The sequence below is a fragment of the Macaca nemestrina genome, chromosome 5, assembly GCF_043159975.1.
Source record: "Macaca nemestrina isolate mMacNem1 chromosome 5, mMacNem.hap1, whole genome shotgun sequence".
Lineage (NCBI taxonomy): Eukaryota > Metazoa > Chordata > Mammalia > Primates > Cercopithecidae > Macaca > Macaca nemestrina.
This window is the reverse complement of record NC_092129.1, coordinates 114,574,290-114,590,894: the sequence shown is the minus strand read 5'-3', so window position 1 is coordinate 114,590,894 and position 16,605 is coordinate 114,574,290. Positions and strand designations below refer to the sequence as shown.

At 38.6% G+C, this 16,605-nt stretch overlaps 2 long non-coding RNA genes across 7 annotated transcripts in view; one reads left to right on the top strand and one right to left on the bottom strand.

The window, feature by feature from the left end:
* LOC139363373 (uncharacterized) overlaps window positions 1-7,175 on the top strand; it is a 58,772-nt gene extending 51,597 nt beyond the window's left edge. Inside the window, exons 3-4 of the long non-coding RNA XR_011623627.1 lie at window positions 3,370-3,455; window positions 6,810-7,175. This is a non-coding gene — a long non-coding RNA (uncharacterized lncRNA). The remainder of the gene's footprint in view (window positions 1-3,369; window positions 3,456-6,809) is intronic.
* The window catches only part of LOC105479474 (uncharacterized), an 81,002-nt gene that overhangs the window by 49,084 nt on the left and 15,313 nt on the right, over window positions 1-16,605 (bottom strand). For 4 of the 6 annotated variants that reach the window (XR_011623622.1, XR_011623620.1, XR_011623623.1 and 1 more), the window contains exon 3: window positions 3,698-3,876. The exons of 1 other annotated variant lie outside the window; for it this stretch is intronic. This is a non-coding gene — a long non-coding RNA (uncharacterized lncRNA). Of the gene's footprint in view, window positions 1-3,697; window positions 3,877-6,995; window positions 7,032-16,605 lie in introns of all 6 variants that reach the window. One more of the 6 variants, XR_011623621.1, reaches the window with a different exon arrangement.

Genomic DNA, 16,605 nt, shown 5'->3' with positions numbered 1-16,605 from the left:
CTATACTAAATTATGAGTCCTGTCTGTCAAACAGCACAATATAGAGTCAAGTTGCTGATTTCAGAATTTATAACAGGTACTATTTTTCCATGTGAACTTATTCATAGAAGGGAAACATTTTAAGATGCTATCCCAGTATAAATTTATAAATGCGCCACAGCTTGAAACGTATTTCCACTATGTAAATAAAATTTATGAAGGATGTGATAATTATTATGCATTGCATGTCTGTATCAGAACATGTCATGTACCCCATAAATGTATACACCTACTATGTACTTACACAAATTAAAATTAAAAATTAAAAAATTATGAAGAATAAAAGCTAGGTGAAATGTGTCTAATATATTAAATTTCAAATGTCCCTTGTCCTATGGTAGAGGTCTGTAGAAAATTCTAGAATTTGTATGGGCTATCTCCTTCACTGTATGTCAGTGTGCTAGTTTCTATTATACCTGTGATATTTTAATGAGAGATCCATGTCTCATCAGTAAAGAAATGGGTTTTGTCTCACACCTCGACTATGTATAAACTAAATTTTCTTAGTGTCCATATCTCTGTAGTAAGTATAGTTTTAGGTAGAAATAAACCTGCATCTAATTGTGATTAAGGTAAAAAGTTGTGGAAAGCAGTGAAGAAAGGGGTTGCTCCCTTTACAATTAGCCAGTCACAATATATTGAGCACCCTTTATATGCTCAGTACTTTGCTAGGCATTTTGAGAGTTGAAAGAGAAAAGTTGGTCAAATAACAGGCCATTATTTTATCCACATCCCTTTTCTGGGTTCCCATATCTTTCACTAAAAATCAAATCTAGGGGGCCCTGCACAATTTTCGCTCTAACCCCTGTATCTCAGTGTGACCCCATTTCTTTCTGCTTTTCCCCTAGTTTAGGGCATTTTGGCCATACTGAATCCCTTGCTTTCATTGAACATGAGAACATTCTTCTGCTGTGGAATGCTGTGATGCTAGTCTCTCCATCTCCCAGCTGTTTCCCCTGATATCTTCATGGCTTACCTCTTTGGGTCCTACCTCAAATGTCATCTTAGTAAAGGCTCCCCCACACGGTATTTAAAATTTCAACATAGCACCCCACCCCCATTATTCTGCACTTCTTTCTTCATCCCCTGCTTCAAATTTCTTCATTGCACTTGTCACTATCTATCATACTAAGTATTTTTTTCTCTTTCATTTATTGACTCTCCCTAGAATGTAGGACAAAGATCTTTTAACATTTGTTCCCACTGCTGCATGCCCAGAGCCTATAACAGTACCTGGCACATCGTAGGAGCTCAACAAATCATCAATTCAATGAATAAGTTTAGTTGCTGCTCTCAGGAAGTGTGGTGCAAGGCCTAAAATTGAGTCTCAATATTATGTGCTGCCTTGACCTCTGGTAAAATTGGTGGGATCTCAAATGGTCTAAGCGGTTTTCCTCCCCACTCTTGTTCCTGTAGATATTGTCCCCCTAGTCAAACAACCCTCCTTATCAAATAGTCTAGATGCATTTCCTGCTTATTTCTGACTAGTGGGTTCCAGTTGTGGAATTGTTCAAACAAATCACACATATACTCTCATGGGAGCTGGGGGGCACCTCATCCTCTTGATACTACAAAGCCTGCCTCCCACAGTCCTTGTCATTCACTTTGCTCTTGAGAGCAGGCTCCATGTGACCCTGTGTGGCATGGTGTCCCTCTCCTGTGGCCGGTGAGTATATGTGATTAACACACTGCTGTTGATCTCACTTGTCCAGTGTGAAGTATTACATGTTTGGCCATTCCCATAACACTGTAGAGAAATCCTTTCCTCACCAATGGAGTGAATAGGAGGCAATTTTAAAATGAGAAATTGCAACATAGTGTGTGAGGCAAGATATGTGCAGGAATCAAGAATAGAATTAGGAGTGTCCAAGCAAGTGGTAAATTATGTGATGCTAACTGAAAGTACCACGGAAATACAAAAACGTTTGTATACATAAATAATTTTAGTTTAGTAAACAAAATATTTAATGGAAAAACCTTGAAGACTTTGAAATAGGAATAAAAAAGATTTAGCAAGTGTTCTATTTAGTGAATTCTTCTGGGTTATCTGTACCTTCCACTGTCTTTGGACTACTTTACAACTCAGAAAGTTGTAGAAAACTGGTAAAAATGCATATGACTCTTGTCCATAGAAATAAAAATTAATTATATCTGCTAAAATGCAATCGTCTATTGCACTATGAACAGACCTCCTTTGCATCTGTTTGTTATTTCACTTCAAAGTTCCTTACTGCATATATATTTGTATGAATATGTATATATATGTATATATACATACATATATATATATCTCCTTGGGCTTCTTCTTTGAACCAGTTGTAACATTTTCCTTATTGATGAGTGAAATAAAGTTCGTGACACATGTTCATTTTATATTTTTATAAAAGTAATTATTGTATCCTTTAAACAATCATCCTTTAACATTGCCATTTCTACTAAAACATGAAAAATAGTGTTTTTTATCCTTATTCTTGTCATTAGCCAGAAAACACTTAACATTTTGAACAATATGGTAAATTATAATGAAATTAAACATGGGACATTATGATTGTGTCTACCTGAAAGCAAACATCTGGATGAAACATGAAAATTTCAGGCAGCCAAAATTCAGATGGCTGGATCTCAGTAGATGAAACATCTGGATTTTGTGAATTGATTAATTTCCATCCGGCTTTTCTATTTTGGTTTCATTTAGACATAGCTTTTGTCCTGACCCCAAACTTTTTCCTGGCACTATGCAAATAGCATTCTCTGTTGTGTAGAAAGAATTTATATTTATTTTGTTTTCTACCTTTCTTCATGCCTCCACATGGCATACAAGATAATAGCCTCTATTTTTACTTAATTATTACTTAAAAACTATTGTTTGAAGCCATCAATAAGGACAAAGGAAAATAAAGACTAGTTTGTATTCAGTGTACCTTAGAAGTAATTTAATTCTGGTCTTTGGCCATGCAATTATAGGGAGACCATTTCATTTATTTTTATATAATTGTGTGGGTTCCCCTTACAGGAGAACTATTTCTGCTACATATTCCTCTATACATATACAAACAAAACATGTATTTTGTATTTAGTGTTACATTCCTGCAAAGAGAAAAATAAGGAAAAAGCCTGCAAAACGTTGAGGACTCATGGCACACTTTAAAAAAATACCTGGATACATCACATGAACTCAAGACCATGACTATGGAGGAAGGTGATGACCCAAAAGTATACCTGGACCTGAAAGTACAATGGAGCATTCCTTTTAGTTCCTTGAATATTGATTCTACGTAGTCAAAGCAAAACTGTAAAATCGATGACTTTCATTTTTATTTTCTATTACAGATTTAGCACTTGGCAACTCTTACAACAACAACAACAACAAGGAAAAACAACAACAAGAACCAAAGAGTGCAAAAAGAACTAATGTAGTGAGTTGTCCCAGTTTATATTCAGTTCCAGTTTATATTCAGTTTTGTCAGTTTGACCTTCACAGGTCTGTAATTACGGTAATCACAGAGTACTGAACGTGCTAACAATCAAAGCATCCCAATTTGAACAGTTCAACAATAGCCTTTTTAATAAGGGTAAAACCGTGCCAGAAAAACTGCAAGGCTGTTTCAGCCTTTTCTGAAGATGCTGGATAGTGGGGAACAGGTATCAAACAACTCACCTCTTAAAAATATGCTGCACAGAGAGATTGGCTCCAGCTGTTACTGATAGAACCTCTACACGGCTACAAAGAGGATTGCCTTCATCCCTTTGTGGCTCTGATTCTTCCTAATGTTGCCCAATGATGTGGACAAAGTATTATTTCCTTTTAAGACCTTCACTTTGAACACCCAACAGTGCCTATGACATTTTTAAAGGTCAAAAAAAAAAAAAATTAGCCAAATAGGTAAAAATGAGTTCGGCCAACATGCATTGCTGGTATTAGGAACTTTTTCTCCCTGAGCTAGAGGGAGAACCTCCTGATTTACAAGCTTCTTAACCTCATGCTTGCTCTCTCTCTCTTTTTAAACATTTCTTCTCCTAGTTGCCACAGATTTACTCTGAATTATCTATGATATCTTTCTCAATACTCTCTGGACAAAGATAGACATTTAGAAGACTCTGGCTAAGATTAGGAGAATAATCTTTGGTTATGAAACAGTGCTTGTGGTTCATGTTATTGTTGTTTTATATTTGTTAACTGGTTCTTATATGAGTTATAATGTATATACCTGTACTTGTAACAATTTTAGAATGTCCGGGTTCAAAAGAAATTAGAAACCATCTAGCCTATACCTTTAATTATTTTTTCCTTTTTGCTCATGGATATTTTTAAACAAATTAAATCAGTGTATAAAAACAGGTAAAATCAAAGCTTCTCTGAGCCCACATGTCCAGATTGTCATCTGGTAAGAGTCTTTTTTATCAATGGTCCCTATCCCGTGACAGGCATAACAGAACTCCAAAGCTCCATGGAACATAGCTCTAAAGCCTATGATTTAACCCAAGCTTTCAATGGCTGGAGAGACAAAGTGACTTAGTCAAGTTCACTCCTAACTTCTGGATTCACATTTCTCTGACCTGCTAAGTCAACCTGAAATGAGCACCAAAATGTTTTAGCAAGCACTTACTTGTCACTCTGTAACATTTTTCCACTGGCTTACCCTAGCTGTTCTTCTCCTAAAGACAATCAAGTACTTTCTTAGTGACTTTGGCTACAGTGGCAGCAGGACTAGTCAAATCAACACTGTGGGGTAGTGTCTGCTTTCCAGAACCAGCTTTGGTTAGAAAAGGGAGGGGATGATCATAGGATTTATGGCACTAAAAATGAGAAGCACTTTTCACTGAGGGTAAGCAATGCACACACACTGTGGGATGCATGTCTAGGTTCAGAAATAACCTCCTGAAAGCCTGACCTCTCTCACTGCCAGAGTGTAGTGTGTGGGGGCCAAATGAGAACATTGCAAACTTTGTATCTCCACTGTCTTTGTCTGAAGGTGTGGAAAATTACCCTGCTTTCCTGGGCCACTCAGACTGTCTTTGTTAAACAATCTCACAAGCCCTATAGAAAGTGTTTAGATAGTGAATTCACTGGAGATCCTTACACTTTTTTTAAGACTCACCTCTTATTTACTATCAAGGAAGATAATGATTGAGGCCACTTGAATATGAAGGCTCTATGTTGGACTACTTCTGAGTCCAGAAGAGCCATTAAACTAGGAGCAGGTTAGGGTAAACTGACTGTCACAACAAAGTCAATGTCACAACAAAGAGACAGATAGGGGAAAGGAGAACTAATGTTTATCGAGCAGCTACTATGCAATATTCACTCTTCCAATATATTTCCCCTACTAGTTCTGCAATTCCCCAGTACTCGTGGCCCTGAGTTAAGGCATTAAAAATCACAATTAAATGCAAATCAAAGCACCTTCTTGGGTCCAGCCCAGCTTAGTTAAATGGCACCAATCTCCACTCAGTTGCTGAAGCCAAAGTCTTAGAGTTATCCTTGATTCCCTCCATCCATTCATGTAATTTATAATTAAGATGCATCAAATCCACCTTAAAACATCCCAGATCTGCCTTCTTGTCTCCATCATCATGACCTCTCACCTGGGTTGCTATGGTGCCTTTCTACTTAGTCCATTTGCTTTACACACTTTATGAATACTTATAATGACCCAGTATGACAGCCACAATTACAGCCCTGTGAAACACAAATATCAGGGGCACAGTGGATCAGGATCACAGACCTACAGCTACCTGGGTGCTAGGTCTGTCTGGTAACACTCACTGCAGAATCACTTAACAGATTTTTGAAAGAAGTTAAGTAATGTTAGTCATTTTGAAATTCACAATTCACAGACTATAAAGAGAAATAGAGTTCATAAGACTGTCTTGTCTGTGTTCCTCGAAACGCTACAATTTAATCAAAGGCAAAAAAAGATACCACTTGAAGGTCCCAGCTTGCTAATATATTGTTAAATAAATTACCACCTTTGAGGACTAAGCCAAATGTGCAATTTGTAAGCCAAATGTAGCACTTTTTTTTTTTTTTCCAGGATGAGTGGATCAAAATACATCCGTAATCAGAACGAAAGAAAACTTCAGTGTTTCTAAAATACAACTGAATGAATTCCCCGAAATTAGGCTATATTATTTATTTTGAGGAAATAACAGACTTTAGCTATCGAACAAACTTTTTCTATATGCATCTAGTAGCTAATGTTTCCAAAGGAAGGAAATAGTTATGAATATTGTATGGAATGTTTTACTCTGACACTCTGGTATTCTGAAATCCTTATACTAATCACTACTTGGTACTGCTCTATTTATGTCTGTTGTCTTAAAGTGGTTGAAAAGTGGCCTGTAAGAATGAGGAAAACTGATGTACAAAGTGAGGAAGGAAATTTTAAATACAAAGCAATTTCACTAATAAAATGCTCAAGCAGTCTAGAGTAATTTGGGTACTTGGTGAATCATTGCTTAGCAATTCATGAACACTGTGGGTGCTTGGAATTCAATTCCATTGTCCTCTATCTGAATTGCTTTGAAAAAGGTCACATGAGAAGGAAAGGAAGTTTTGACTTTCACATGCCTGTTATTGCTAAGGAAACCACTTCCTCAGTATTCACATATTCAGCATGTCTCTAGTTTTGGCTTCCATACAAATTACATCTTGGTATCGCATTAAGAAACAAACAAGGGTGGAGAATATTTTAAAAACTCAACTCAACTATGTTATGTTCACAGAACAAAAAGAGGAGCCCTTTTCAGACGCCCTTTCTTTTCTGAAGTTCTCTAGGTATGCCTGGATGGAGCCTCTAAGACCTAACAGGATGTCTGAGATTCCAGGGAAGTGGCCTGTGATCTGTCAGTAAACAAATAAGAAGCTAATACAGCTTTGTTGTGTTTTCTGATTGGCATGGCTCTGAACTATCTCCTACTTGTAGTCACAGACAAAGAAACAGGAGATGAATTACCATGTTCTAGGACTTTGTGTTCCTTTCCAATTCAAACTGCAATAAGAAATAAAAATGGTTAGGCTTCCAGTGTGTAGATTATATAACGTGTCTCGTCTCTTTTGTGGTTTTGTCTTGTTTTGTTTTTTGTCCTTTAAAGAGAAAAATGAATAAAATGAAGGGATATTTTAGAATGACTGGGTCCATCAATGGGCCTTATTGCAAGTACAGCTGAGCTCTGAAGTGGCTCTTTTGGTTCAAGAATATCTTTACTATTTGACGGTTTCATTGCTTTTATTTATATTTCTATTTTTGACCCAAACAGAAAGATCTTGTATAAGCTACCTCTTTATCCATTGTAGAAATGCAACTATTTTCAATTCTTCCTCCTGCTGAGAATAATAATGAGGACCCAGAAGATCACAATTCTGAGATATCTGAGATCTATCTGCCTGAATAGCCTGTTTCTCTCTCCCCGCATTAGGATTTATAGTTCATCTTCTGCCTTTTTGTTTTCAAACTTGTTCATGAATCATAGGTTCAGAACAAAACTGCACTGTTATTAAGAGCAATCTGCAAACAACTACTCTATAGTGAACTTATAACAGAAGAGTGCTCATTTGATATTACATGGTGGCAACTATGAAAGAGGCAACTCTTAGTTATAATAAAGCTGGAAGGCATAGGATTAGCTGAGTATTTGGGAAATTTTATATTAACAGAGTTAATATCAAGTGGACATCTAAAACATTTAAAATGCATTGCCTTAGAAGCCATGAATTAAATTTTTATTTTTAGTATATAAGAAAGGAATATATTTATAGATTCATAGAGGAAATACAGAAAGTTATTATTTATGATCCTCTATGCACACACCCCAGAAATTGCACCAAAGCACTCTATTTCTGGGTTAAGTCTGTGAAAAATTTGTAACCATGATTGTACATCTTAATTTCAATAAGAACGGGATGATGATAATCATGATGACGATAATGATGATGATATTTCTGTAATAATAATAATAGCTAATGTATATTGAGAATTTACTAACAACTAGACATTGGGGTAAGCATTTTACATATATCATCTCATTTAATCCTCACAACAACCTTGTGAGATTAGTACTATTATCCCTGATCTTCATATGAAGAACTGAGGCTCAGAGAGGTTAAATAAATGCTTAAGTTCACTCATCTAGTAAGCAACAGGGCTAAGATTTGAAAACTGGTCGTCTCCCCCCCGAGTCTGACTTCTTAATCATTAGGTGTCTGTGAAGAGAAGGCCTTTCCCATAGACTAATTTGAGATGCCAAAAGGCTAAAGGAAGGAAAGGATCCCACCCCTTCCTGCCCCAGCAAATGCATGTGTATTGCGTGTATGTGATTCTTTTGAACTTAAAGAGGCAGATACCACAGTCCTTTGAATAGGGAAGGGGTTATCCTCAGCATCATTCATCCAAGAAAGGGGAGGCCTTGTGTAAGAGAAAGAGGGAGAATTTGAACACCAGGCTAGATGAAAGGAGAGGTCTTGGACTGAGTGTTTGGATAGTGGATGTGCTAAGATAACAGTGACTCCCAACACCCCACTATCTCCACTTCCTGAAGAAGGATAAGGAATTTAAAAGAGATCTGTAGTGGACAGAAAGTTGAGGGAAAGTTATGTCTTGGTAAACTAAAAAGTTGAGTTTCATGGTATGTCTTACATCTGTTTCATATTTAAATGTTTATGCTGTGCCAAAGACATGCTCAAAGATACCAAAGGAAGAGTCATATTTGGATCAAGTATTAAAGGAAAATCAGGATTTCCCCTTCCTTCTTGCTCTTTGGGTCAAAGAGAAGATTTTGCCAAGTGGAGGGGTGAATCTAGCAGGAAAAGGTCATATCACCTCATGCCATTGAGGAGGTCCAGCTTTCATTGCCAAATTCAGAAAATCGGTTTTTCTTTCTTTTTTTTTCTTTAAAGGAAGGAAGCATTCTCCCCCCAGCATTTCAAAAGTATTTCCCCTACTATTTCTGCAATCTCCTAAATATTCATGTTCCTGCTAAAGACATTAAAGGCCACAATTAAATGCAAATGCTATCAAAACACCTTAGTTGACATTTAGTCCAGCTTAGTTAAATGGCACCAATCTCCACCCAGTAGCTGAAGCCAAAATCTTAAGAGTTATTCTTGATTCCCTCATCTTTTCATGCAATGTATCATTAAGATGTGTCAAACCCACCCTAAAACATCCCAAACCTGTCCTCTTCTCTCCATCATCCCAACCTCTTACCTGGGCTGCGGCAGTGCATTTCTCCTGGGTCCATTTCCTCCCATACTTGCCCCCTCTTAATTCATTCTCCACACTTCAGTTAGGGTGAGTTTTTTACAACTTAATGAAATCACATCCCTCTGGTGCTCAAAATCCTCTAGTGTTTTCCCATTTAGAATAAATCCCAAACTCCTTACCCTAACTTATAAAGCCTTCTATGATCTGGACCTGCCTGTTCTTCAAAAGGCTTCTATTACTTGCCCACCATACTCTATTGTGGACTATGGACTGTTCTTCAAATGTGCCAAGCTCATTCCTGTGGTAGGGCACTCTGCACGAGTTGTTTTCCCTCCCTAGATTTTCTTTCTCCCTGTCTTCACATGGCTGATCCTTTGTTGTTCAGATTTTACTTTTACTGTTAGCTCTTCAGAGAAGACTCCTTCAGCCTCCGACTAATGTGGCTGAGTCACTCACATCATCGTCTGTTCCTCCTGCTAGAAGGGGCTTTATGAGAGTGGGGGCTACATCTGTCTTGTTCACTATAGTATACTTGATGCTGAGAAATGTGCTGCCACGTTGGAAGATTTCTCTGAGTACCGGTGAAAAGAGAAACACACACTTATTATTAGCCATTATGATTCAGATCAATTCACATTATACCCAAGGAGGAATAGAACAGGGAAGATTTTTATTGAGCATGAGGAGGATGGAGATGGTAATCAAATTGCACTTGTTTCACAATTAACATAGCTAGCCCTAAAGAATGACAATAAAGATATTGATATTCAGGATTCTAAAGTGATTGTTTCCACCCCAGCAGTGACTACTACATAGCCTAAACTACAGGCGCTAATTAATTCACTGTCTACTTGTACCACTCAGGATTGGCTGGGATAGCATGGTGGCAACATGTAACCCCCAAACCTCTCAGTGACGTAAACAGTTGAAGTTTGTTTCTTGCTAATATGTATATTCGTTACCTCCACATATTGTGGGCCCTCAGTGACCCAATCAGATGGAGGAGCTACCATCCTGAACTTGTGTGTGGCTGTGCCAAAAGGAAAGAGAAAGAGAGTGTGCAGTGAATTACACCCATCTTACCTCTGCTTACATTTTATTTGCCAGATCAAGTCATGTTACCAGGAAAATTTGGCTGGGTGGGGAAATGCAGAACAGCACTAATGACTACCACCGGACATCTGTCTGGCTAACAAACATGAAGTTTTCTTTTCTTCCTTCATGATATGTACATTTACTGCCTCCCAGAGGCAGAACACGCTAAAGTGCCATTCAGTCACAGCACCAGGCAGGTCCAGTGTGGTTCCTTATGACCCAGAGATCTATGAACTATAAGACAATTACCTGTCCCCTATACATCTGATATGCAATGGCAAAAGCAAGAGCACGATAACTTCATAAATACTCCCATTCAGAAAGGGAAGGAAAGGGAGATACACAGGCATCACTGATCCATAGAAACCAAAAGAACATGCCAGGCAGAAGGGATGCTCCCCAGGTGATGGGAAATATTGCTTGATTAGGCTCCAAATCTTCAACTCAAGAGAGATGAGCAGCTTTCCTACATTTGACCTACAGAAGACTGGGTGCCCCAGGACCATTTTAAGTCTCACACAGTCACTTTGTCAGTCCAGGCTTGCTTCTCTTCCGCCAGTATGTCTTTTAAAAATACTGAATAAGTTTCTGTGTTGGTTATTCTCTGTTGCCCCATTAACTATCTTCCCTTCTCTGCCTTATTCTGTGTCCTAGGAGCTGACCTCTATGGACTGCATTATCCAGAATTCCTTATACTCTGGCTTTGTGTTGGTTGGGCAAGTGGGAGACAGAGGTAGGAAACTGGAGGGCAAGATTTGAGATGGAGAGAGATTGCAGTATTTATCCCTATTTTGACACTCCCTTCCTCAACCTTGTCACAATCCTGGCAGTGGCTGCCTTACTCAGCTGGTCTTAGCTCCTGTCTAAAGGTTTTTCTTCCCTGGCTCCAGACCTCACCAGGATCCTTCCGCACAGTGCTGTCCCTTTGTCCTTGAGGCCTAGGGGTGGCAAAGTTTTCCTGTGTTTTCTAATTCCTGAGTACCTCATCATTCCGAATTGGTACCTTACCTCTGATATGCTTCTGTAGACTGCCTCTTTATTACATTTCCTTCAGTTATGTAATTTGTGTATGCCATCTTCTTCCTGCCAAACTGACAAACTCAGCTTCATGTCTATTTGATTCAAACAACTAGATGTATCAATGGCCACCCAAAGGTCTTTTCTTGACATATTTCTTAGATCTACCATATTTGTATTCCTTGCTCCTAAGCCTCTCTCTTCCTCTTGACTTAATTTTGAAATCTTTGATGTCTGTGAAACCTGGTCCAGCTGAAAGAATTTACTGGTTTTTGTGGAAACATCTTATTTCATTCAGTAATGTGACAGCCATTTCTTTTTTTATTTTCACTTTTTGAGACAGGGTCTTGCTCTGTCACCAGGGTGGAATGCAGTAGTGGTGTCTCCACTCATGCAACCTCTGCCTGCAGGGTTCAAGAGATTCTCCTGCTTCAGCCTCCTGAGTAGCTGGGATTACAGGTGTGTGCCACCAGGCCTGGCTAATTTTTGTGTTTTTAGTAGAGATGGAGTTTCACCATGTTGGCCAGGCTGGTTTCGAACTTCTAGCCTCAAGTGAGCCACCCGCCTCGGTCTCCCAAAATGCTGGGATTACAGGTATGAGTCACTGCACCCGGCAGCCATTTCCTTTTATTAGTTGGTTAGGGCTACTATCACAACATTTTAGCCTGAGTGGTGTAAACCACAGAAATTTATATTCTTACAGTTCTGGAAGCTGAAAGTCTAAGGTCAAGGTGTTGGCAGGTTTGCTTTCTCCTGTGGCCTCTCTCCTGGGCTTCCAGATGCTTGCCTTCTTGCTGTATCCTTACATGGTCTTTTCTCTGTGTATGTATTTCTAATGTATCACGGTTCTCCAGAGAAATGGAACCCATAGGAAATCTATCTGTCTGTCTGTCTGTCTGTCTATCTATCTATCTATCTATCTATCTATCTATCTATCTATCCATCTATCTACTATCTATCTATCTATCTATCTATCTATCTATCTATCTATCATACAGAACTGGCTCACATGATTATGGAGACTGAGAAGTCCACAATCTGCCATCTACAAGCTGAAGACCGAGGAAAGTGGGTGATACAATTCAATCTGAGTCCAAAGGCCTGAGAATCTGTGGAGCCCATGATGCAAATCCCAGTCCTGGGGCAGAAGATAGATGAGATGTCTCAGCTCAAGCAGAGAGTCAGGAAAAATGGGGTGAATTCCTCCTTCCTCTGCCTTTTGTTCTATTTAGGCCCACAACACATAGAATGATATCCAGCCACAATGGAGGGCAATCAACTTTGCTGAGTTCCCTGATTCCAGTGCTAATCTCACTGAGAAACACTGTCCCAGACACACTCAGAAACAAGGTTTAATATGGTCACCCAGTGGGCCACTCAATACATAGAACAACTCTTGCACCCAGTATTTCTCTCTCCTTGTAATAGCTAGATTGGATTAGGGCCCCAACCAAACAGCTTCTTTTAACTTAATCACCCTTTTAAAGGCCATATTTCCAAATAGGGTTACATTCTGAGATGCTAAAGGTTGGAACTTCAACATGTGAATCTTGAAGGGTATACAATTCATCCCATAACATCCTTGATATGATCCTTGTCTCAAGGCAGAATTCCAGGTGACCTTTGTCTCAAAGGCTCTAGTTCTATCTTTTTAACTGTTGATGAGATAAAATTGCCTTCTCCAAACCTGCAGGTTCCCAAATTCCTGGACACTTCCTTTTTTTTTTTTTTTTTTGAGGCTAGGTCTCGCACTGTCGCCCAGGTTGTAGCACAGTGACACAACCTTGGCTCACTCCAACCTCTACCTCCTGGGTTCAAGCAATTCTAGTGCCTCAGCCTCCTGAGTAGCTGGGACTACAGGTGCCCAGTTAATATTTGTATTTTAGTAGAGATGGGCGGGAGGGATTTCAAACTCACTCAAGTGGTCTGCCGGCCTCAGCCTCCCAAAGTGCTAGGATTACAGGCATGAGCCACTGTGCCCAGCCCCTATTTTTTTTTACTGATGTTTGCAACCTCCCTGATTATTTCTGAAGTCATCTCTTTTTGTGGTGCCCTGTCAAATACAGTCATGCATCATTTAATGACAGGGATATGTTCTGAGAAATGCTTTGTTTGATGATTTTGTTGTTGTGTGAACATTATAGGATGTACTTACACAAACCTAGATGGTAGAGCCTACTCCACACCTAGGCTATGTGGTATAGGCTATCGCTCCTAGGCTGCAAACCTGGACAGCATGTTACTGTACTGAATGCTGTAAGCAATTATAATGCAGTGGTAGGTGTTTATATATTTAAACATATCTAAATATAGAAAAGGCACAGTAAAAATACATTATAATTGTATAGGACCACTGTTATATATGTGGTCTATTGTTGACTGAAATATCATTATGCAGAGCATGACTGTACAGCCAATTATAATCAATACATATCGCTAGCACTGTTTTCCTACCTTACTCTCTAGAGCGACATTTTCTATCTTCCATGTTATCACAGGCAACAGTTTTACCAACTGTTTTGCTACGGCATTACAACGATCACTATCATTCTCGTCTCCAGTGGCAGTTTGCTTGCTATCTACTGCATGGTTGTTAGCCTCTACCATATATTTTAGGCTTATTTGCTATGGTAGCACTCATGTCTAGGTGCTTATTTCTGTATCATTCAAGATAGATGTTTTGCTGCCATAAAAATACACATTCCTTTCTTGCTTTGTTGCTTGTCTGTCAGGTCTAAAATGGGTCTCTGGTAGTCACTCAGGGACCCAGACTGATGGAGAACCACATTCCTGAACATGCCCCTGGGCCATGCCAGAGGGATAAGAGAGCCACTGCATCTTAAAACCTCTCTTCAGATATGGCACATGTCATTTTTAAAAAATAGTTCTTTGACCAAAGTGAGTCACTTGGGTGCTTTTCTTTTAAAAGGAGCAGGAAACTACAGGCTTATTATATGCTTGAGAAGAAAACCCCAAATTTTTGGTGAACAGCACTAATGATTACTGCACAGTATCAATGCTCATTACTTGGTATTTAGTTCTGGAAATTTAGAAAAAGTAAACATTTAAGATTATCTGCGGCATAAATCATAGGTCCATGACAGTATTTTTGTTTTATAGACTCTGGGCCACTATTTCTCCCCTCAAACACACAAAAACAACATCCAGTTGCCTAAGACCACAGAATTAAATGTTCAGCTCTATGGGTGTCAGCTGCCTATTGTGTGTCATTTAGTAATTTCCATACCTTTTAACTTTTATGACTAAAGAAGTCCAAAAAGAGGTGTAAAAAGAGTTAAGTGAAACTCTTATGCTTTATTGTTCTTGTGATACATATGATAAGTGTCTTATTCCTTTCCAAATGCATTTTAAAGTGAAGTCATATTTCAATTTGTCATTTCCATAAAGCAAGAAAGACAGCATTTATTGTCATGCACAGCCAAGCAGACTGGCAGATGCCACTAACAAAAGGTAAAAAATTCTTCTATGGCTCATTATTTCTATAAAGACTCTATTTTTTGGTTATTATTTCTGAAAAAGAACATAAACCCAACTATACATGACAAAAATATACAGTGGCCATCAAACGCAATTACAGTGTATCTTTAGGGAGCTAGTGAATAGGTGAAGTTAATCACAATACCTCATATTCTGAAAAGGCCTCATCACCCAGGGTACCAATTAAAGTAGTTTCCAGTCTAAAATAGATGTGTCTGTAACAGGAATCACTAACAATGGGTTAAAAATAGAACCAGGTACAAAACCTACAGTGCAAGAGTATGCATAAAATTAGATTGTTTTGATTAGGTACATCCTTTTCTCAGAACCTTCTCTAGGAATAAATTATTTTGCTAAAAGTCTTTCCCCTATTATTCCATCCCTGTCTCTGACTCCAAGTGATTTTTCTAAAATACAAATCTGATCTTGTCATTTCTCTACTTAAAATTAGTCTGTACAGAACTAAGTTGCCATCAGGAAAGAGTCCTGACTCCTTAACTCCTCAAGGCTTAACACCTTAACCTCTGTAGACCAACCTATTAATGTCTGCTCTGGACTGAATGTTTATATCCCCCAACACATTTATATCTTAACTCCCAAGATGATGCTAGTAGGAGGTTAGGCTTTTGGGAGGTGATAAGGTCATGAGGGCAGGGCCTCATCAATGGGATTAGTGCCCTTATAAAAGAGGCCCCAGAGAGCTTGTTTGCTCCTCTACCATTTGAGGACACAGTGAGAAGGTGCCATCTATGAAAGTAGGTGCAGAAAGTGGGCCTTCACCAGATACCAACTCTGTCAGCTTCTTGGTCTTTAGACACCAACTCTGACAGTGTCTTGGTCTTAGGCTTCCCAGCTTCCAGAACTGTGAGAAATATATTTCTGTTCCTTTGTTTTGGTACTTTGTAACACAGCAGTCTCAACAGACTAACACAATGTTCCTCTTCATACACTGGTGTCCCAGCCATTGAGCTAATTGCTATGTAGCCTTAAGCTGCCTCCTTACACATTAAGTTAGGTCTAAAGCTTTCTCTGAAGATCATGAACTATAACCTAAAAGGAGTTGTATACAGACTGTCGTCTATGCCTGTGCCAATCACCATTTCCTCAAAGGTGACCAACTGTTCAAATTGTGTTCAGATAAGACAAATGTCAAGCTGTAACCAATCCAGCTGTCTCTGTATCTTACTTTCCCTTTCTGTATGTCAGTTTTCTTTTTCTGTCCATAACTCTTCTTCTACCATGTGGCTATGCTGGAGTCTCTGAGCCTACTCTGGCTTGACAGGCTGCCTGACTTGTGAATAGTTCTTTGCTCAATTAAACTCTTTTAAATTTAATTTGGCTACAGTTTTTCTTTTAACAGCTGCATCTTAACATTTGCTATTCTCTCGAAGCTCTGCTTATGTGTTCCCTCTGCTCAAAAGTCCCCTTTGTTTTTAATTCCTCTAGGCCCTATCATCACCTCTAAGCCTTTATTATTCATTATTGAGGTGGGTAATTTACATATTTCTTCAGTTTTCTAGGTTTGGGGCAACTTGGGTACAGCAATTTTGTCTTATAAAATAAATGCATGTGTGTTTATAGCCCATCCCATTTTTACAAAGGCTTTAAGGAGAACAGTCTTACCTATGTCTCTTGTTTTTTTATATCCTAAGAGAAATACTCTTTTTTTTTTCTCATGTAACTTAGGCTATGGTGTTAAATCAGATTACAATAAAACAAATTTCTCACAGGGAGAATTTGGTGATTTTATTTT